Source organism: Anolis carolinensis, chromosome 1 (assembly GCF_035594765.1).
Source record: "Anolis carolinensis isolate JA03-04 chromosome 1, rAnoCar3.1.pri, whole genome shotgun sequence".
NCBI lineage: Eukaryota > Metazoa > Chordata > Lepidosauria > Squamata > Dactyloidae > Anolis > Anolis carolinensis.
In genome coordinates this window covers 171,717,101-171,740,305 of record NC_085841.1, presented here as the reverse complement: position 1 = coordinate 171,740,305, position 23,205 = coordinate 171,717,101, and the positions used below count along the sequence as shown (strand labels likewise).

At 45.0% G+C, this 23,205-nt stretch overlaps 1 long non-coding RNA gene across 1 annotated transcript; it reads right to left on the bottom strand.

Moving 5' to 3' along the window:
* Nucleotides 1-8,116: 8,116 nt before the first annotated feature.
* LOC134292919 (uncharacterized) lies at nucleotides 8,117-18,928 on the bottom strand. Its single transcript, XR_010000030.1, has 3 exons — nucleotides 13,615-18,928; nucleotides 10,918-11,252; nucleotides 8,117-9,462 (listed from the first exon to the last, which is right to left on the bottom strand). It is a non-coding gene; the product is annotated as an uncharacterized LOC134292919 (long non-coding RNA).
* Between the last annotated feature and the right edge of the window lie 4,277 nt (nucleotides 18,929-23,205).

Here is a 23,205-nt window from a genome sequence, read left to right as displayed (position 1 = left end):
CTAGCAGTGTGCATACATGAAATGAAACAATCAAGTCAGGTAAGCCAGTCTTTCTCACATTTAGAACAAGACATTAAAAAGATAGAACAAGAGATTCCTTCCACAATACTGAGACATCAAAGGAACTTCAATTTAAGAGTGGGGATTTTACGTGTCCAGTAAAGTGATGGAAGCAATATACTTCAGAATTTTATAAAAGAGATTTTAAAAGTTATCAGATTCAGCCAAGGAAGAAGATTTTGTTGATGAATCCAACCTTTTAGAAAGGAAAGTGGAAGCTACTCTCAAAGCATGTGGATGAAATATAAATAAATAATAAACAAATGCATTTTATTTATATTCCGTCCTTCTCCCCTAGGGGACTCAGAGCAGATTACAGTATTTATATACAGAGGCAAACATTCAATGCCCTTACAATCACAGATACAGTAAGACACACAAACAAACAAAAGCAAGGCTTCTCCTTTCATTTCCGGCTTCTGGAGGTGGTGCTCATCTCGGGCTTCTGGGAGGTGCCTTTTCTCTAGTTTCAAGCCAAAGAGCCTGCATTGTTACCTCCTGATTTTATGACCGGCAAGATTGGCTGGAGGACCTCTTGCCTTTTCCCGCCTGAAGTGGTACCTATTTATCTACTCACATTTGCACTTTTTTGAACTGCTAGGTTGGCAGGGAAGCGAACGCTGACAGAAGGGGGCTCACCCCATCTCACAGACTTGGAATGGCTACTGAAGAAAGTCAAGGAAGAAAGCAGGACAATGAGGAAAACTGCCAGGAAAAGAATAAACTCATTTGAAATATTGCGCTAAAGACAGTTCTACAGGTACCATGGACTAATGATTATTATTATGATGATGACTATATGTATTTATATTCCACTTTTTCTCTCCTAAAGGAGACTCAAACTGAACGCTGAAAATGATACAATGTGTACATTAAAACTCAAACCATGCAAACATTATAAAAAGACAAATATAGACAAATATATGGGTCCTACACCCATATATTGGCGCAGCGGGTTAAACCACTGAGCTGCTAAACTTGCTGACCAAAAGGTTGGTGGTTCGAATCCAGGAAGCGGGGTGAGCCACTGTCAGCCCCGCTTCTGCCAATCTAGCAGTTCGAAAACATGCAAATGTGAGTAGATCAATAGGTACTGCTCTGGCGGGAAGGTAACGGCACTCCATGCAGTCATGCTGACCACATGACCTTGGAGGCGTCTATGGACAACTCCGGCTCATTGGATTAGAAATGGAGATGAGCACCAGCCCCTAGAGTTGGACTCGACTAGACTTAATGTCAGAAGAAAACCTTGACCTTTACCTAGGCGAAATGAAGTGTGTCTTCTCCTCAGAAGATGAAATTATTAAACAAAGACAATTCTACTTCAGCCATATCATGAGATGACACAACTATCTGGAAAAGGCAATAATGCTTGGAAAATGAAAGGCAGTTGGGGGAAAAGCTGGCTGTATTAGAGGTTCTTGGAAGCTTCTTATTTGTAGGATCGCCATAAATCAAAGGCAAGTGGGTGGGTGGCAATTAACAATAAAATCTTCATATTTCATAGTCCTGTGCCTCTTGAACCTCTCTTCCCACACAGGATGACCCAATGTGAAAAAATCTACACAGAAAAAGAAAGGGAATTTTTGGAAGGTGTTGTCATGCAGCTGCCAGTTGGAGATGACTGAGAGGTTTTTAATCACTAATCCTCCATGAGTGGTATAGTCTGACAGAGGAGATGTAATCCAGGGTCCTTGAGCAAATCTCATGGAGTTTTGTTCTTAAGAGAGAAAATGAATGGGGTTAAGCAGAGATTAGTGAGTCGGCGGCACACATCAGGGCTAAGCATGGTCACAATAGTATTTAGATGTTGATTTCTATTATCATTATTATGTGAAATCAACATCTTTTTCTAGACTGATCATCAGTGTCAGTTCTGCACCATTGAGAGATCTGGTTAAAGTACAGCTGGACCTCTATATCCACAGATTCTGTATGCACAGATTTAATCATCCATGGCTTGAAAATACTCCCCCTTCCAATTCCCCCACCTCCAAAAATTATACCTGGATTTTGCCATTTTATATAAGGGATGCTGTATATAATTAGAACTGGTGGTGCAGCAGGTTAAACCACTGAGTGCTGAGCTTGCTGACCGAAAGGGCAGCCATTTGAATCCAGGGAATAGGGTGAGCTCCCACTGTTAGCCTCAGCTTCTGCCAATCTAGCAGTTCAAAAACATGCAAATGTGAGAAGATCAATACGTACCACTCCGGTGGGAAGGTAACAGTGCTCCATGCAGTCATGCTGGCCACATAACCTTGGAGGTGTCTATGGACAACGCTGGCTCTTTGGCTTAGAAATGGAGATGAGCACCAACCCACAGAGTCTCACATGACTAGACTTAATGCCAGGGAAAAACCTTTACCTTTATTTGAGTATCCACAGATTTTGGTATCTTTGGCCAGGGTGGAGTGGGGATTCCTGGAAACAAAGCTGAGTGGATACAGAGGGACCACTGTATCGTTGAGAGGCTGCTTGATTCCATTTCAAAAATTTACTTGTTTTGTTTTGCTTTGCTGTTTTGTGGTGGGAAATCACTTCCCCACTATTACAAAGCATCCCTATCCACATCCATTTAGAAACGGGCATTCAAGAGTTCCTATGCAAATATGCATAAGACTCAAGCATTAGTTGAGAATCTGATGAGAAATCGGTTGGATGAATGCAGATTCTTCACTTAATTCTGGAGGAAACTGGAAAATTGGGTGTCCCTGGATTCAAAAATAATATTGCTGAATGACTGTTCCTGAGCTGATGTGTCAGGGTGCATGAATTTCCTGCAGAGGTTGGTAAGCTACAAATTTTGATTTTCAGCTCCTTTGAAGCCCTAGAAGGCTGTAAGCCATAGGCATAGTCACAATGTTGACTAGAAGTGATGATATGCTACTTCCGTTTGCCTTGTGCGTGTTGGCTGGGACATCCTACTTGCAGTGTATAATAGCCACAGAAAGGATGTTTTAAAGCTTTTCCATGGGGTGAGGTTTCTTGTTTTGCAAAAGAGGCAACTCTTTTTCAGTCCAAAGAGTAGGGGAGGCAGTTTGCTAGGGCCTTTGAGTGATTTGTACACTTCCCCGCTAGAATTTAGGCCAAGGCACAGCTAAGGAAATCCAAGTTTCCTTCAGCTTTGCAAGATGGATGAGCATCTGGAGGGTGATAACTGACTCTGCCTTATAATTTATTCATACGCATAGTATGTTCATTCTCCCTTCTCCTCCAATCTGACCCTGCCATCCTCTATACAGGGCCGGTCCAACAATGGAGGCCGTTTAAGCGGCCGCTTCGGGCGCACGTCAAGGGGGGCGCTGTTGAGGCTCCCTCTCGCACTCCTCGGCCCACTCGCGCATCTCTCGCACTCGGCCCACTCGCGGCCCTCTCGCACTCTGCTCAATCGCGCCCCTCTCGCACTCGGCCCACTCACGCCTCTCTCACACTCGGCCCACTCACGCATCTCTCTCACTCGGCCCACTCACGCCCCTCTCGCACTTGGCCCACTCACGCCTCTCTCGCACTCGGCCCACTCGCACCTCTCTCTCACTCGGCCCACTCGAGCCTCTCTCTCACTCGTCCCACTCATGCCCCTCTCGCACTCGGCCCACTCACGCCTCTCTCGCACTCGGCCCACTCGCGCCTCTCTCTCACTCGGCCCACTCACTCCCCTCTCGCACTCGGCCCACTCACGCATCTCTCTCACTCGGCCCACTCACGCCCCTCTCGCACTCGGCCCACTCACGCCCCTCTCGCACTCGGCCCACTCACGCATCTCTCTCACTCGGCCCACTCACGCCCCTCTCGCACTCGGCCCACTCGCGCCTCTCTCTCACTCGGCCCACTCGTGCCTCTCTCTCACTCGGCCCACTCACGCCCCTCTCGCACTCGGCCCACTCACGCCTCTCTCGCACTCGGCCCACTCACACCTCTCTCTCACTCGGCCCACTCGTGCCTCTCTCTCACTCGTCCCACTCATGCCCCACTCGCACTCGGCCCACTCACGCCTCTCTCGCACTCGGCCCACTCGCACCTCTCTCTCACTCGGCCCACTCGCGCCTCTCTCTCACTCGTCCCACTCATGCCCCTCTCGCACTCGGCCCACTCACGCCTCTCTCGCACTCGGCCCACTCGCGCCTCTCTCTCACTCGGCCCACTCACTCCCCTCTCGCACTCGGCCCACTCATGCATCTCTCTCACTCGGCCCACTCACGCCCCTCTCGCACTCGGCCCACTCACGCCTCTCTCGCACTCGGCCCACTCACGCCCCTCTCGCACTCGGCCCACTCACGCATCTCTCTCACTCGGCCCACTCACGCCCCTCTCGCACTCGGCCCACTCGCGCCTCTCTCTCACTCGGCCCACTCGCGCCTCTCTCTCACTCGGCCCACTCACGCCCCTCTCGCACTCGGCCCACTCACGCCTCTCTCGCACTCGGCCCACTCGCACCTCTCTCTCACTCGGCCCACTCGCGCCTCTCTCTCACTCGGCCCACTCACACCCCTCTTGCACTCGGCCCACTCACGCATCTCTCTCACTCGGCCCACTCACGCCCCTCTCGCACTCGGCCCACTCACGCCTCTCTCGCACTCGGCCCACTCACGCCCCTCTCGCACTCGGCCCACTCACGCCTCTCTCGCACTCGGCCCTCTCGCCCTTGCAGCCCTCTTGCCCCTGAACAAGACCTGAGGCCAGGCCTCTGGGCCTGCTGCTCCACCTGCACCCTTCCTGGATTCCTCCCGCAACGCCCGGCAGCCCTCCGTGGCTGGAAGGAGCTCTGGCAGGTCGAGCAGGCCTGTGCCCCTGCCATGCACCTCCTTGGGGACCCTCTCAGCCATGAAGACGGGGCAGGTAGGAACCCGTCCCTGTTCCCAGCATTTCGCCAGGCATGTCTCCAGGGCAGGCCTGGGCCAACTTGGCAACTGAGGGGGGAAATGGAGGGGCCTGAGGCTGGGTTGCTGCAGGTTTTTCAGCTGCCTGGCCATGTTCCAGAAGCTGGAACATGTGGGCCTACTCCTAGGATTTATAGTTTCCTAAGGCCCCTTCTTCACAGCCATAGAAGACAGATTATCAAGGCAGATAATCCACATTTTCTGCTTTGAACCAGATTATATGCATCCACACAGCCATATAATCCAGTTCAGAGCAGATAGTCTGGATTTTATATGGCAGGGTATGGGTTCTTCTACATAACCATATAATTGAGATTATGAAGGCAGATAATCCAGGTCATATGCACTGAACCGGATTACATGCATCCATACAGCCATATAATCCAGTTCAGAGCAGATAGTCTGGATTTTATATGGCAGGGTATGGGTTCTTCTACATAACCATATAATTGAGATTATGAAGGCAGATAATCCAGGTCATATGTACTGAACCGTATTATATGCATCTACACAGCTATATAATCCAGTTCAGAGCAGATAGTCTGGATCTTATATGGCAGGGTATGGGTTCTTCTACATAACCATATAATTCAGATTATCAACGCAGATAATCCACATTATCTGCCTTGAACTGGGTTATCTGAGTCTACACTCCCATATAATCCAGTTCAAAGCAGATAACCTGCATTTTATATGGCAATACAGAAAGGGCCTAAGGGTATATTGTAGTGTATATTGTAGTGGTGTACTTCAGAGGGATGCATATATCTCACCAAAGGGCAGCTGCACTTTGGAATTAATGCAGTTTGACTCCAATTTCATTGCCATGGCTCAATGCTATGAAACCCTGGGAATTGTAGTTTTATAAGGTCTTTAAACCTTCTCTGCCAAATAGTTTAGATGCCTCACCGAACTATAACTCCCAGGATTCCATAGCATTGAGCCGTGGCAGTGAAAGTGGAGTCAAACTATGTTAATTCCACGGTGCCTCACTTCTTCCAATGGAGAAATAAAGAGACAAGTGCCAGTTAAGTCCAGTGGATTTCTTTATTCATACCAGGGGTCCCCAAACTTTTTAAACAGGGGGCCAGTTCACGATCCTTCGGACCGTTGGAGGGCCAGACTATAGTTGGCCACCGAGCAATAATAAATAAATATCTAAATAAATAAATAAATAATAACAATAACAATAAAAAAGAGGGTTGGAAGACACCCTTTGGGCCATTGAGTCCAATCCCCTTCTGCTTTGTGCATCGAAAGCACAAACAAAGCACCCCTGACAGATGACCACCCAGCGTCAATGCGAAGAAGAAGAAGAAGAAGAAGAAGAAGAAGAAGAAAGAGGTTTGGAAGAGACCCCTTGGGCCATTTAGTCCAACCCCCTTCTGCCTGTGTGCACCAAAAGCACAAGCAAAGCATCCCTGATAGATGGCCACCCAGCCTCAATAATAATAATAATAATAATAATAATAATAATAATAATAATAATAATAGGATTGGAAGAGACCCCTTGGGCCATTTAGTTCAACCCCCTTCTGCCTGTGTGCACCAAAAGCACAAGCAAAGCATCCCTGATAGATGGCCACCCAGCCTTAATAATAATAATAATAATAATAATAATAATAATAATAATAATAGGATTGGAAGAGACCTCTTGGGCCATTTAGTCCAACTACCTTCTGTCTCTGTGCACCAAAAGCACAAGCAAAGCATCCCTGATAGATGGCCACCCAGCCTCAATATTAATAATAATAATAATAATAATAATAATAATAATAATAATAATAATAATAATGGTTGTAAGAGAAGAAGAGACCCCTTGGGTTACTTAGCCCAACCCCCTTCTGCCCTTGTGCCGTGGGGCTGGATAAATGGCTTCGATGGGCCGCATCCGGCCCCCGGGCCTTTGTTTGGGGACCCCTGATTCATACCATATGGAGAGGGGCAGATTTCTCGCCCTTTTCATGATATTGTTTAAACTTCCACTCTATGTCTAATTTTTGTTTTGTGTAAGGTAAAGGTAAAGGTTTCCCCTGACGTTAAGTCCAGTCATGTCTGACTCTGGGGGTTGGTGCTCATCTCCATTTCTAAGCCAAAGAGCCAGTGTTGTCCGTAGACACCTCCAAGGTCATGTGGCCAGCATGACTGCATGGAGCACCGTTACCTTCCCGCCGGAAGTGGTACCTATTGATCTACTCACATTGGCATGTTTTCGAACTACTAGGTTGGCAAAAGCTGGAGCTAACAGCGGGCGCTCATTTCGCTCCCGGGATTTGAACCTGGGACCTTTCGGTCTGCAAGTTCAGCAGCTCAGTGCTTTAACACACTTCGCTACCGGGGCTCCTTTTTGTTTTGTGTATTTTATGGAAATATGTTTCCATATGTATATTTTACGGAGTGTTTTTAAATTATTATGTGTTCTAGCAATGTTGTCAACCGTCTTGAGCGGGTAAGAAATAAAATTATCATTATCATTATTGAGTTGCTGTGCATTTTCTGGGCTGTCTGGCCATGCTCCAGAAGCATTCTCTCCTGACATTTCACCCACATCTATGGCAGGCATCCTCAGAGGTTGTGAGGTTGAGGCAAGTGTGAATGTTGCAGTTGGCCACCTTGATTAGCATTGAATGTCCCTCACATATTCATAGCTGGCTGCTTCCTGCCTGAGGGAATCTTTGTTGGGTGGTGTTAGCTGGCCCTGATTGTTTCATGTCTGGAATTCCCCTGTTTTTGAGTGTTCTTTTTTTACTGTCCTGGTTTTATTTATTTATTTATTTATTTCCCATACTTGTGTCCCGCCCTTCTCACCCTGAAGAGGACTCAGGGTAGCCTCACAACTGCCAACAATTCGATATCCGATTGTTTTGGGGGGGCGCCAAAATTCTGTTCGCTTACACTTGAAAATTACCTTGGGCCGGCCCTGCCTCTATAGCACAGGTACCCATTATTTGGTCCGCTGGGGTGTTTAGAATTTCATCTCTTAGATGCCCCAGACAGCCTTGCCAACCGTCAGAAATTCTGGGAATGGAAGTCCAAAACACTTGAATGATCAACGGTTAGGATCCATTGCTCTACAGTTATAGCATGTGATGCATTGGCACAAGACTCCCCCCCCCCCCTTCCTCCTTCAATCATAGCATCATAGAGGTGAAAGAGAACAAACATTCTCATTCTTGTTTTACTGGAACTAAAGAATTTGCTTACGTTTTATTTCAAAGAAAAAGGAAAATAATAGTATGGTGCATAGTGAGAGCCATGGGGCGGAGGGCAACAAAGTAGATATGTTACATTTTTCAGACTAAGAATAATTGCAGGAGAACAAAGTCATGCATACAACTGAACTTCCTCTTTTTTTCCCCCACTCCTTGCAGGCACATACGAGTTGTGTTCAAAAAGTATCCAACCTTTATTCATAAAAATATATATATTTGTATTAGGATACAACAAACTAATCTCCTTCAAAGTAATCCCCTTGGGCTTCTCCCAATGGTTCTGCCTGTCGGAAACAAAGTTGAAACACCTCTTTTGAGATGGTGCGTAGCTGCTCCTTTGCATTTTGCATAATGTCTTCTCTGGACTGAAATCTGATTCCTTTCAGGGGCATTTTCAGCTTGGGGAAAAGCCAGAAATCACACAGAGCCATGTCAGGGGATGAGAGAGTCTGACGAAGCATAGGTGTGTTGTGTTTGGCCAGGAAAGTGTGTATCAAATGTGAAGAATGGGCGGGTGCATTATTGTGATGGAGCTGCCCATTGCCCGCTGCCCACAGCTCCGGCTGTTTGCATCTCACAGCATTGCAAAGGCAACGCAGAAACTCTTGATAATACTCCTTGGTGATGGTCATGCCATGTGGTGCATACTCATGATGAACCATGCCGGCCTGGAGTCAAAGAAGATGGTCAGCATGACTTTGACAGTTCTGCGGGCCTGCCTTGTTTCTTTTTGGCCACGGGGATGTTGGATGCTTCCATTGTGATGATTGCAACTTGGTTTCTGGGTCATACCCATAAACCAAAACTCATTACCAGTGACCACTGTGTTGAGGAAGTTGGTAGCACTGTTCACAGTCTGCAGCATGTCTTGTATGATCTCCAAATGGAGTTGCTTCTGTACAATTGTTAGTAGCTTCGCCACGAACTTCGCTGAGATTCTCCTGAACCACAAATTCTGAGTCAAAATGGAATGAACAGATCTAGTGCTGATGCTCACTTTGTCTGCAAGTTCTCTGATCACGATTCAACCATTCTGCATCACCAGGGTCCTCACTTCGTTGATGACGATCTCTGGATTTTGAGTACCTACCAGAACGTGCTTCATTCTCCATTTTTTTCGTGTCTGGAGTGACTTGAGAAACTCTCCACTGATGTGTGATCATCTCTGAAGTGGTTGCAGGCAAACTTTACACAAAATTTAATGCAGTAGGTTTGTTCAAGTTTTTCTTTCATTTTGTCAAAAACAAATATCACACGATGCTCACTTATAATTCCCCACTCATTGGCTGTCTGCCGATGACTGACAACTTCTGCAGGCAGGAAAAAAATTAAGCATGAGCATTAGGATAATGGATTAAGAAACATGGATGTTCCATTGTGCTTTTGATTAGATGACTCCACAGAAAAATTTGGCCCCAGCTATTATCCAAATTCTAGTCCTTGCATTCTATTACTATTTTCTACATGGAGTTATAGTGCTCTATTTATATTGCCCCTATCCCTAAGTTTTCCCTTCTGACATTGCACTTTATCCATCAGCCCTGCCCCATAACTGATCCTTACTACCTGCCTGCCAAGCCCAGAAACTTACTATTTTAAGTCACTGGTTGTTGTTGTTATTTTATACTGTGTTATATTTTTGTTGTTTTATATTGTTTTATGATGCATTTATTGAATACTAATATGCTCATTTTAACTATGTGGTTGAATTTCCCCATGTGAGCCGCTCCAAGCCCCTTCGGGGAGATGGAGGCGGGATACAAAAATAAAATTATTATTATTATTATTATTATTATTATTATTATATGCACCAAACCACGCTTCCCTAGCTTCACTTGTTTACACACAAATGATACTTTTTGGATACTTTTTGAACACACCTCGTATACCCCAAAAAAGTCTTTCTGAAGTTTTAGCTGCTAGACTAGAACAGGAGAGGAAAACTGGAGAATAATAGATGACATCTGTGGAAGACCACTTGTGCCAAATACTTTGCCCAACTTTTGCTAAGGTCTGGATATTAACATAGTCCACTCCCATGCCGGGCCAGCCGTAGGTAATTTTCAAGTGTAGGTGAATAGAATTTTGCCCCCCCCCCCAACCAATCATTGAAAAATAAAAGCGTTGGATAAGAAAAAATGTTGGATAATAAGGAGGAATTAAGGAAAAGCCTATTGCACATCAAATTACATGAAGATTTTACAAATTAAGCACCAAAACATCATGTTTTACAAGAAATCAACAGAAAAAGCAGTTCAATACATGGTAATGTTTTGTAGGAATTACTATATTTGTGAATTTAGCTCCAACCATTGAACAGGGATATAGGGCAGTGTGGACTTAGATAACCCAGTTCAAAGCAGATATTGTGGGTCATTCTGCTTTGATATTCTGGTTATATGGCTGTGTGGAAGAGCCCTGAGGGTCCTTCCACACAGCCATATAACCCAAAATATCAAGGGAGATAATTAAAAGGTCACCGAAAGGGAATCTGGCCCCTGGTATTAAAAAAAACCCTCTAAAATCAGGACAATAAATAAAGAACAACACTCTGAAAACAGGGGAAATTCAGACAGTAAACAATGAGGGCCAGCTAACACCTCCCAACCAAGGATGCCCCCAGGGAGGAAGCAGCCAGGCTTTGAATCTGCAAGGCCATTAAATGCTAATCAAGCTGGCCAATTGCAACATTCATACTAGCCTCAAACAGACAAGAGCTTGTTCTCCCACCCTGGATTTTCCACAGATATATAAACCCCACTTACCTAGCTTCCAAGTTCCAACAGAGCTCACAACCTCTGAAAGCCCCGAAGGCGGGCCTACTCAGCACGAAGGTGGGTTTGCGCCGGCCAGAAGGCCCAGCGTGGGCGGCGGAAGGCCCAGCGTGGCCGCCAGAAGGCCCACATCGGCCGCCAGAAGGCCCAGTGCAGCTGCCGGAAGGCCCAGGCGGGCACAGGCTGAAGGAAGGCCCAATGGAGAAGGTGGTGGTGGGGTGGCGTCATCCTCCCGGGGGCCTCAACTGCGCCCCCGAGACTATGGCGGCACAGACAAGTGCCTAAATCACCTTGCGGTTGGACCGCCCCTGCTCCCATGGCAGCATCTAGAGCATTTCACGGAATGAAAGGAAATATTGATGTACATGCAATCAGTCAACTGGAATAATTAAGGGAAGATGCAAGAGAAAAAGCTAAAACAGGGTCTGCAAAGAAGAAACTTTCAGTCCATAAGACCCTCAACAGTTTTTGAACGCACCAGACAGGTTGGTTCTAAATTTTAATTTTATTGCATTGGCGAAAGAAACGTAGGTCTGAGATTTGACCACAATATCAGGGTGCTCAATACATGGACAAAGAATGTTAATAAACAACATATGGAGACTGGAGAGCAACTTTGGTTAACAAAATGTCAACTTTGGCAACCGCTGAAGCAATGACATATTCAGATACCAAGTTGAGGCACATGGTACAACTTCTGCGGGACTGTAGCAAAGCCTGGTCCATGAGGTCAGGAAGAGTCAGAAGTGACTGAACGAATAAATAACAAAGTAAAGCCTTCAATGAGCACAGAAGGTAGTGTGGAGGAGAATCGCTATACCACCCTCTACCACTAGATGTCACTGCATGGTTGTTAACATAGGTTCAATGACAGGCAGGAACACAATAACTTGAGTCTTGCAGGTGTCAGGCAAAGTTAAGGCAGATCGTGCTGCTTTTCTTTCTGTTCATGCTAACCATCATACAGAGGAAAAGTTCAATGTATTATCGAAGGCTTTCATGGCCGGAATCACTGGGTTGCTGTGAGTCAGAGCCGGCCCAAGGAAATTTTCAAGTGTAAGCGAAAAAGGATTTTGGTGCCCCCCCCCCAAAAAACCTCAATCACCGAGAAAGCAGGCTCCGTGGAAATGGGCGATCTGCCCTGCACGCATGCGCACAGGACAGATCACCCATTTCCGCCCTACCTGCTCAACGCAGGCACAGATCAGCTGGCGATCTGTGCCTGCGTTGAGCAGGCACCATGGAAATGGGCGATCTGCCCCGCGCGCGTGCGCACGGGACAGATCGCCCATTTCCTCCCTGCCTGCTCAACGCAGGCACAGATCGCCAGCCGATCTGTGCCTGCGTTGAGCAGGCACCATGGAAACGGGCGATCTGCCCCGCGCGCGTGCGCACGGGACAGATCGCCCATTTCCTCCCTGCCTGCTCAACGCAGGCACAGATCGCCAGCCGATCTGTGCCTGCGTTGAGCAGGCAGGGAGGAAATGGGCGATCTGTCCCGTGCGCACGCGCGCGGGGCAGATCGCCCATTTCCATGCTGCCTGCTCAACGCAGGCGCAGATCGGCTGACGATCTGCGCCTGCGTTGAGCAGGCAGCATGGAAATGGGCGATCTGTCCCGTGCGCACGCGCGCGGGGCAGATCGCCCATTTCCTCCCTGCCTGCTCAACGCAGGCGCAGATCGTCAGCCGATCTGCGCCTGCGTTGAGCAGGCACCATGGAAATGGGCGATCTGCCCCGCGCGCGTGCGCACGGGACAGATCGCCCATTTCCTCCCTGCCTGCTCAACGCAGGCACAGATCGCCAGCCGATCTGTGCCTGCGTTGAGCAGGCACCATGGAAACGGGCGATCTGCCCCGCGCGCGTGCGCACGGGACAGATCGCCCATTTCCTCCCTGCCTGCTCAACGCAGGCACAGATCGGCTGGCGATCTGTGCCTGCGTTGAGCAGGCAGGGAGGAAATGGGCGATCTGTCCCGTGCGCACGCGCGCGGGGCAGATCGCCCATTTCCATGCTGCCTGCTCAACGCAGGCGCAGATCGTCAGCCGATCTGTGCCTGCGTTGAGCAGGCACCATGGAAATGGGCGATCTGCCCCGCGCGCGTGCGCACGGGACAGATCGCCCATTTCCTCCCTGCCTGCTCAACGCAGGCACAGATCGGCTGGCGATCTGCGCCTGTGTTGAGCCCAGGCTGCAAGGCCGTTGAGCCAAACGGCGGCGGCGCAGCGGCAGCATCGGCGGCGCTACGGGGGCGCTGTCGACGCCTCGACAGCGCCCCTAGCGGCGTGCGCCCGAGGCGGGCGCTTCAGCGGCCGTATGGGTTAAACCGGCCCTGCTGTGAGTCTTTCATGCTGTATGGCCATGTTCCAGAAGCTTTCTCTTCTGACATTTCGCCCATGTCTGTGGCAAGCATCCTCACCCTTTGAGGATGCCTGCCACATATGTGAGCAAAACGTCAGGAGTGAAAGCTTCTGGAACATGGCCATACCATCCGAAAGACTCACAGCAACCCAGAGGAAAAGTTACTGTTTAGCAACTACAGTTACAAGTAATCATGTTCCATGTGAGTTCTAATTAACTTACTGTAATTCTGCTACTGTAGAAAGACAAGCTGAACGCTGGCAGCCATGGGCCATGGTGAAGAAGCAAAAGAAGATCGGCTCAAAGGAAATGAACTTTCCAGCCTTACCTGAGGCAGCAAATTGTATTGATCTGGGCCTGGTTCATTATCAGCAACAATATTTGAATGTCCAATCTCCAATGCCTCGTTTTAAAGGGTCCTGGCACCACCTTCCTACCTTCTTTGAATTTATCCAGATTTACAACTGCTGAAACAAGAGGATGGGTAAAGGCAAAGAAGCCAGAGAGCTGAGCAAGTTTCTTGTTTGAATTATAGGAAGCAAACAATCTGAAAACATTTTTTGTGCTTGTGCTGCATTATGTGGTTGGTGTAGGTAAAGCAGTTGAGTGGTTTTTGTCAATTCCTTCCTCTGAAATATTGCTCATAACACATGGTATTATGTCCAAGTATTAGCCAGAGCTGACCCTGCTTAGCTTCCAAGATCAGATAGGATCTGATACTTTTAGGCTATTTAGGTTACAAGAAAGGCTTTGTCAAGCTTGAAATGGTTTAAACTGTGACACGATAATTAGATACCTACCTACAACAGAATATCAAAGATGTCAATTCTGATGTTTTCTCATAAAATTGTAACACTTGATATTGCCATTTTACTCCAACTGCAGCCCAGTCAGTACAGTTTATTTATTTATTTATTTATTTATTTATTTATTATTTCTATTATTGTATTTATACCCTGCTTCATCTCTCCTGCAGGAGACTCAAAGCAGCTCAAAGAATATAGAGAGAACTACTAAGTCAAGTATCCTGATCAATGCATTTGTTTTGTTGCTGTTGTTATTGTCTCTGTTGAATTTCATTTTATTATTCTTTCAGACCAGTTTTCTAGTTTATCAAGGTCCTTTCACATTCAGTTCCTATCTTCCATTGTATTCGCTACCCCTTCAGTTTTGTGCATCTGAAAATTTGATGTAGGACCCCTTTCACTCCATCACATATGTTAAACTCAAGACCTGTGCCGAATTTGGCCCACCATGTCATTTGATGCGGCCCTCCAGATGCTGGATCACAACTCCTGTCTTCTTTATCACTAGGTATCATGAACAAAGCTGATGGAAGTTGTGCTACAGTAACACCTGGAAGGCTGCAGTTTGCTCTGTTTAGTCAGGAAAGTAGGGTTTGAATTTAGATACAAGGCTCATAGATAGGGTGTCTCTCTTTAAAATGTTCTTTATTTTCCCAGGATTTTAAAAAATACCTAATAACTAATAACACAATCCATAAACTAAAAATTAATTTACAACTTAAGACCATACATAAATTACATATTAACATAATGCATTACACATTTTCTCACAAGTTATAAACTGAATTAGCGTGGGGCCATTTGAAGAAAACTTTACCGAGTTTGGTTTTTTGTCCTAATACTCCAGGCTCTGGCTGTATGCAAATAAGCAGCAGGGGGTTCATGGAGGGGGAAGCATCAGAATGAGCCAAGACAGTTGCCCTGAAAACACAAATTAAACTAACAAGCCTTGTTTAGATTTTAGCTAATTTTTTGGGATCCTCCAGGCTCCTGTATTTCTCTTACATTTCTTAGAGATAGCTGCATGCATATGCTCCAAATACCTTTTTGGGGGAGAGGAAGTTGTTTTTAAATTACAGTCCTTAAAAAGCATTTTGAAAACAGACATTCTGCATTCAATAGTTTTACATGACCTTTCCAGAAGTCAGTATATCCATATGGTTTTGCTGAAGCAAACCTACCTCAAAGTCCATTTTCTGACACACATTTCAATGTATCTCAAAACAGGAGTCTCACTGAATCTGAAAGATAGGCACACAAATTATGGCAGGAGCTTCCATGGACTCAAGTCAACTTCATCATTTACCTAAAATGTTATTCTCTGTTGGCAGGTGGGAAAGCAACCATGGGTGTATTGATGGGGTGGAGCAGGGGATAAGAACAGATGGCTCACATGACAATGAAATGCAAATCAAACACAACTGGTGATAATTCAATCATAAGTAAACTAAATGGAAAATGAGCACTATTGATCCCTATATCGGTTTGGAAATATTTTCCTTCTGTATTTTTAAACCAAAAATTATTGTTAACACAATCCAATGCCACTGAAGGAACTGAAAGGGAATGAGGCCATTTGTAGATGGGAACGCCCGGACTCTCCAGCAAGTGGAGAGCTTTTTCTCTTCTCGTAACACATGAGAGAGAGAGAATGAATGCTGCCTGCTGCTTCTACCAAGTTTGCAGTGACGTGACATGAATGGAAACCAAGCACAAGCAAAAGCCATGTTCCTTCCTCAAAGAGTGAGCTGCTGAAAACTTTGCTGATCTGAAGGTAGTCAGTGCGAAGTCAGTAGAGTAATGAGAAACAAGAGAGATAAGAGTGCTGACTTCATCTTAAATGAAACAAGAGTTAAATATAGGTTAACTTTAAAAATTAAACCTGTTTGAGTGAACTCAGATGCAAAATAGATAGCTTTCATTTGAGAAAGAAAGAATGTCTGAAAGCTGGACTAAAGAGAGAGTTATGTTCCATGAGGAGACAAAGATAAGCTCTTGAGCTCCTTCATATATTATTGCATACCGTTTTTGGAAAATGGGCTGCTACAGAACCTGGAAAAGATGCTGTTTTAAACTACAATTGCTGGCTAAAGGATTTGGGGTGCTGGAGTCCAAAAAAGTAACATTTTATGCTCTGTGAACTTTGTGTGACTGCGCACAGAGTTGAAGCCCATACTTTATACACCATGGGCTCTGAACTGGCACTAAAGACAACGTTGCTGGGACTAGAAAGCCAATCATATCTACTTTTTTCTGAGATAAAAGTTGTAGTTGTTTATGATTGTATCACCCATACATTGGAGTCCAACATCATCTAGAAGGCCAAAGATTACCCATCCATTCTCTGAAATGTGTGACCAAACCCTGAGACCAAACAACTTCGTGTGAAACTGAGATTCAGGCCTGAAGATACACTACAAACCACCCAGTGCTAGGTTACCTGAGGTAAAAGATGTTTCTACATGGAAGAGATCTGAAAGTAGATTCCATGGGAGATCCATGCATAAAACCGCCGCCCTGAGTCCCCTCGGGTGAGAAGGGCGGGGTATAAATGTTGCAAATAAATAAATAAATAAATAATAAAACGATAGCACAAGAGCAAGCTGGTGGTGTGTGTCATACCAAAACAAATTCATGGCACCGAATTCAGCCTCTGATGAACCCAGACAGATTTTGTAACTCAGTTCAGAAGGATAGTCATTAGTCGTCAATGCGCAGAAGCAGTATCTGCCCTTGGCCAATATATTACCAAATGGCTCTTCATGAGCTTCCTGAAGTCAATGGGGGGAAAGGCTACAGAAACTAAGGAGAGTTGTTTCATGTTCTTGTATTCACAGCTTTCTATTGCATGAAGATAAAAGACGAACCTCTTCTTTGCCTTTGAGAAATATAACAGGTTTTCTCAGCTCCGTGTTCATCACAACACTGTGAAACAGAAACAAATCTTCTCCTTTATTGTACTTGTAAAAATATCTCCTCCTTCCTTAGACCAGTGGTTCTCAACCTTTTTTTGACCAGGGACCACTTGACCAGGGACCACTTTGACCAAGGATCACTCTTCAACATTAGTACCAAAAGGGTTTCAAATCAGTTTTTGGTCAACTTTAAATTCGATTTGGTTATCTGGGGTGCTGATTCAGAAAATTGCATTGGATAGACCACATCAACTCTAGTTTCTGATACAGAACATATACCATCCAGTAGTCGCCATCTACTTGCCCACAGAAAACCATATTTAATAATCTAGAGCTGACTTTCCCCACATGTCTTGTGGACTTTATTTTAGGTCTCACAGCCCATCAGTGGGCCACGGCCCACAATGGAAAAAAAAATAAAAAAGATATAGCCAGTTCATACTTGGAATTTCTAGTTGTGTCCCATTGAGGTTACTGGCCAGGTTTACCCCTTAATAATTTTAAAAGCTATTGAATATTCAGTGCTCCCAGACCACTTTCTTGTTTCCAATCCACACTTGAAAGCAGCCAAAGACTCTTTCGTCTGTTGTCTTTCTTATCCAAAGAGCAGACCTCCATTTTCTCCCCAGCTATTTCTCAACAGCTTTCCAGCTTTCAAAAATCTTACAAATGGAATCGTCCATTAGAATAATCTCATATTTAGAAATCATGTTGTTGTGTGCCTCTACCTTCCAATCTTCTTGCTGAAGAGAAACTGGCTAAGAGACAATGGTAGGTCACGAGGAAAATGCTGACTGGGTTTAAATAAGCCTGGTCTTCACTTGTTACCCTTTGGAATGTTTTCTTTTCCTTTGTCAGCAGTCTATCAAGCAATTCCACAAATGTCAGCAGAAGATACTTTCCAAGTTTAGCTAAAGGTTTCTTTCTTTCAACCCCATGTATGATTTATAAGCTTGTCTGGGCCAGCACAAAGACATCTTGCTGCCATGTGAGAAAGCTCAAATGTTATTGCTGTATGCTCTCAAGCTGATTTCAGCTAATGGCGACCCAATGAATAAGAGGTCTCCAAGAGCCATGGTTATTAATAGGTCCAGCAGACCTCCTTAATTGAAAGCTATTGATTTGTAAAGCAGCCTTCCATTTTGCCTACTGCCTTCTACTTTGTCCAGCATTATTGTCTTTGGGTTGCTGTGAGTTTTTCGGGCTGTATGGCCATGTTCCAGAAGCATTCTCTCCTGATGCTTCACCCACATCTATGGCAGGCATCCTCAGAGTTTGTGAGGTCTGTTGGAAACTAAGCAAGTGGGTTTTTTGTATCTGTGGAATGTCCAGGGTGGGAGAGAACTCTTGTTTGTTTGAGGCAAGTGTGAATGTTGCAATTAATCGCCTTGATTCGCATCAAAAAGCCTTGCAGCTTTGTGGGTGAAACGTCAGGAGAGAATACTTCTAGAACATGGCCATGTAGCCCGGAAAACTCACAGCAACCCAGTGATTCTGGCCATGAAAGCCTTTGACGACACATTATTGTCTTTTCTAATGAGTTGTGCCATCTCATGATATAGTCAAAATATGATCACATTGGTTTAATCATTTTGCCATGGTTTGATCCCATTTGTTATAATTTTTACCCTCTCAAACATGTCTTTTTACCACCAATTTATAACATATTCGGTTTGCAATATGGTGTAATACTCACAAACCCATTGTTAGTGCACCCCTTGACTGAGATCCTTTTTGAATTTCCATTTAAATTTAGTATTATTTCACACACACCACCAAGATGTCCTGGTTCATGACGTTTGAAATGTGAATTATAAAGTCCATGTCCTTGATCACTGGAAATTACATTGGAGGAGGTGTTGTCAAAGGCTTTTATGGCCGGGATCACAGGGTTGTTGTATGTTTTCGGGCTGTATGGCCATGTTCCAGAAGTATTCTCTCTTGACGTTTTGCTCACATCTATGGCAGGCATCCTTACTACCTCAAACCAGGAACAGAAAATTTTTCAAATTTTGTTACACAGTATTATTATTGAAGCTGAAATAATTATTTTTTTAAAAGTCCCATACATTTTCCAATATTACTATATTATGGAAAGATGCCCATTCAGCCTAGCTTATTAATGGAGATGAATTGCTTTTATTCACTTTCTTCTAGTTATTTTTTTGCAGGCTTTCCAGTCACTTTCCAAAACTCCGTGAGAAATTTAAATGACCAGAGCTTAGTATTTTAATAATATTTTAATAATATTCATCATCATCATCATCATCATCATCATCATCATCATCATCATCATGGTCGTCATATATACAAAAGCCAGCATAATGATCTTGTTTGCTGTGTACTAATCTTGTTGTGTATCAAATAATAATAACTTTAATTACATCCCACCACCAGCTCCCAAAAGCGACTCAGGGCAGCTAAGTACATAATTTTGGATTATAACTGCTAAAATCTTGTGGTCAGCAGGGCCACTGCACACAAGGCTAACATCATGATTACGGCAGAGCAATGGTGGAGATGCTAAAGCTGTTGTACCAATGTGGCAATTACTTCACTGCTTCTTATTTCAGTAGCTGTTCTTGTTTTGTCCTGAGTGCAGAGAGTTGTTGTAACCAACATCTGTCAGTATTAACAGTGGCACAGAATCTGCGGACATCATATCAGAGCCACAGGGTTGGATTTGTTATGTTAAAATGTGATGCCGGTTTCAGTTCACAGAGTTAGCAGAAACTGAGACCTGGATGTTGGTTACCCTATTTTGTTCCATTAATTTATAATATCAGCTGTCCCCAGCTGGAGTATTAAAAGCGTGTGTGTGTGTGGGGGGGGGGGTCAGAGCTAGATTAGGGTTTCGAAAGTCATTTCTGCTTAACACCATATTATTTACTTCTTCTACTAAATACAGTAATTGGATGTGTTCTGGGAGGGTTAGCTGAGTTTTCATTTTTTTTGGACTATTTTCTTCCAGAATACCCCAGGCTTGCTGACAAACCTAGAGACATATCATCCAAAAACAGTAAAGTCTCCAAGCTCTGAAAAACAGTCAGTCTGTCAATGACTCACCCAGATGCTGCTAATTGAATATGTCAAGCCTTAAAATTGCTGGTAATAAGACAAGCTTGCAAGGGTAAAGAGTGTCCCAGACACAGGCTATAACAGGTTTATATTTTGTTTATTTCATCCACTTTGGACAAAGTCCTAGAAAAGTTTTCTAGTTGAGATTAAGCATTTAATGGTCAACTATCCAGATTTTATGGTAGAATGGTTATTTGAAATGACAAACTCTAGCAATTTATCAGCTCTTTGCTCTTGATCTGAATTACTTACTTAGGCGATCCCTCGTAGTTTGAGGACGATTGTCTTCCATTTCTGTTGTCTTGGGGGTGTGTCTGTAGATTGCTGAAGAGACCTATTCTTGATCTGAATGTTCTACCAAAGTGAGGACATCGGTTTCCAGGTGGAAGGTGGTCCCGGTCAGGGTTGGCTTGACGGGCCTTCCTCTTGGCAAGTTTCTCCCTTAAGCAATAAATACAATAAATGTATTTGTGCCTCTTCGAACTCCGCAGCACTGCTAGTCACAGCTGACCTCCAATTAGAGCGCTCAAGGGCCAGGGCTTCCCAGTTCTCAGTGTCTATGCCACAGTTTTTAAGATGGGCTTTAAGCCCATCTTTAAATCTCTTTTCCTGCCCACCAACATTACGTTTCCCATTCTTGAGTTCAGAGTAGAGTAACTGCTTTGGGAGACGGTGATCGGGCATTCGGACAACGTGGCCAGTCCAACGGAGTTGATGGCGTAGGAGCATCGCTTCAATGCTGGTGGTCTCTGCTTCCTCGAGCACGCTGACATTTGTTCGCCTGTCTTCCCAAGAGATTTGCAGGATTTTTCTGAGGCAACGCTGATGGAAACACTCTAGGAGTTGAGTGTGACATCTGTAGACGGTCCAGGTTTCGCCGGCGTAGAGCAGGGTTAGGAGGACAATGGCTTTATAAACAAGCACCTTGGTATCTCTACGGATGTCCCGGTCATCAAACACTCTCTGCTTCATTCTGAAAAATGCTGCACTCATAGAACTCAGGCGGTTGTATTTCAGTGGCAGAGGTGGCTGCCAAGGTAGCAGAAATGGTCAACATTTTCTAATGTTACACCATTAAGTTGTATTCTTGGCTTTGCAGAGGGATTAGCTGGTGCCTGTTGGAAGAGCACTTTGGTTTTCTCAATGTTCAGTGAGAGCCCGAGCTTCTCGTATGCTTCTGCGAAGGTGTTTAGAGTGGCTTGTAGGTCTTCTTCTGAGTGCACACAGACTACATTGTCATTGGCATATTGGAGTTCTATAATAGATGTTGTGGTGACCTTGGTTTTGGCTCTCAGTCTGCTGAGGTTAAATAGCTTGCCATCTGTCCGATACATGATTTCCACACGGGTGGGAAGCTTCCCATCAACAAGGTGAAGTATCATAGCGATGAAGATGGAAAATAAGGTAGGGGCAATAACACATCCCTGCTTGACACCTGATTCCACCTTAAATGGGTCACTTTGGGAGCCGTTGCTGTCCAAGACTGTTGCCATCATGTCATCATGGAGGAGCCGCAGGATGTTCACAAATTAGTCAGGGCACCCGATTTTTTGGAGGATGGTCCAGAGAGCGCTGCGATTCACTGTGTCGAATGCCTTTACAAGGTCAGTGAATGCCATGTACAGAGGTTGGTTTTGTTCCCTGCATTTTTCTTGGAGCTGTCGTGCAGTGAAGATCATGTCCACTGTTCCTCTGGAGGGGCGGAAGCCATTCTGGGATTCTGGGAGGGTGTCTTCTGAGACAGGGAGAAGGCGGTTTGCAAGGATTCTTGCGAGGATTTTCCCAGCGGAGGTTAGAAGGGAGATACCGCGATAGTTCCCGCAGTCTGTTCCATCCTGTTCCATCCTTTTTTGAAAAGGGTGATGATGCTGGCATCCTTGAAGTCTGCTGGGATTTTCTCGGTCACCCACACCCAATGAGCTGGTGGAGTTGTTGTATCAGCTCAGGTCCACCCTCTTTGAAGATTTCAGCAGGGATCCCATCAGGTCCGCTGGCTTTGTTGTTTTTTTGTTGGTTGATGGCATTGCTGACTTCTTCCAAAGTGCTACAAGCTCATCCCTGGTTTGTTGTTGCGGGATTTGTGAGAGGGTCTCTTCGGCCACATTGGAGCTGCGATTCAGCAGGTTCTGGTAGTGCTCTTTCCAACGTAGTGCAATTGATGTTTGAGGTCTTAGGGTCTTCGGATTGTGCTTGGTCTGGATCCTCCCCTGTGGCCACTCCTGGGAGTGCATGACTCCAGTGGTTGTGCCCTCAGGTTCATTAGAACACGCAAGCCCCCTCACCATGGCAAGGTGACAATCCATCAAGGGGGTGTTCTGAATACAGTTAGAGTCAATTTCCCCATGTGACCTTTTGGAAAAATGCCTCCAGATCCATTGTTTCCTTCTTCTATTTTCTGATAGGAAAGAAGATGGGAAAATTGGTAAGAAAACATGGGAGACTTCCAACAGGAAATTCCTGTATGATACAGGGTAATTCGGGTTTGAAAAGGTTCTTTTTTGGACTACTTCTCTCAGAGCCCCATAGCCAATTGCTTTCATAGCTGAGGTGATTAGAGATTATAGACTAAAAGTATTTTTACAATTTATGTAAAGGTTTTTTTTTTAAGGAAATGGTAATCATTGATTTGGATTCATTAATTGTATTGTTAATTCTTTGTAATTCCTTGTTGTTCAGTATTTTATCGCTTTATTGTGATCTAGAAATTGTTTGTATTATGTCTTTGTACCCTATTCATAATGATGTTTGCTGCATTGATTTGCTTATCTCCTTAATAAACATATTCCCTTTGAACTCTGTAATAAAATAAAGATTAACCAAACCAACATGGGATCCAGAGTGGGTTTTCTTTTTGGTGGGGGGGGGGGGGGGTCTACATTGCTTCCTTTGAACTGCATTACTATTCATTCTCATTTGGGTGTAAGCACATGACTTCCAGATCACAGGGGTTCCTTAGCAAGGTTTTTTTTTTTCCGTCTCAGGAGTGACTTGAGAAACTGTAGGTCGCTTCTGGTGTGAGAGAATTGGCCGTCTGCAAGGATGTTGCCCAGGGGATGCTTAGATGTTTTGATGTTTTACCATCCTTGTGGGAGGCTTCTCTCATGTTCCAGCGTGGAGCTG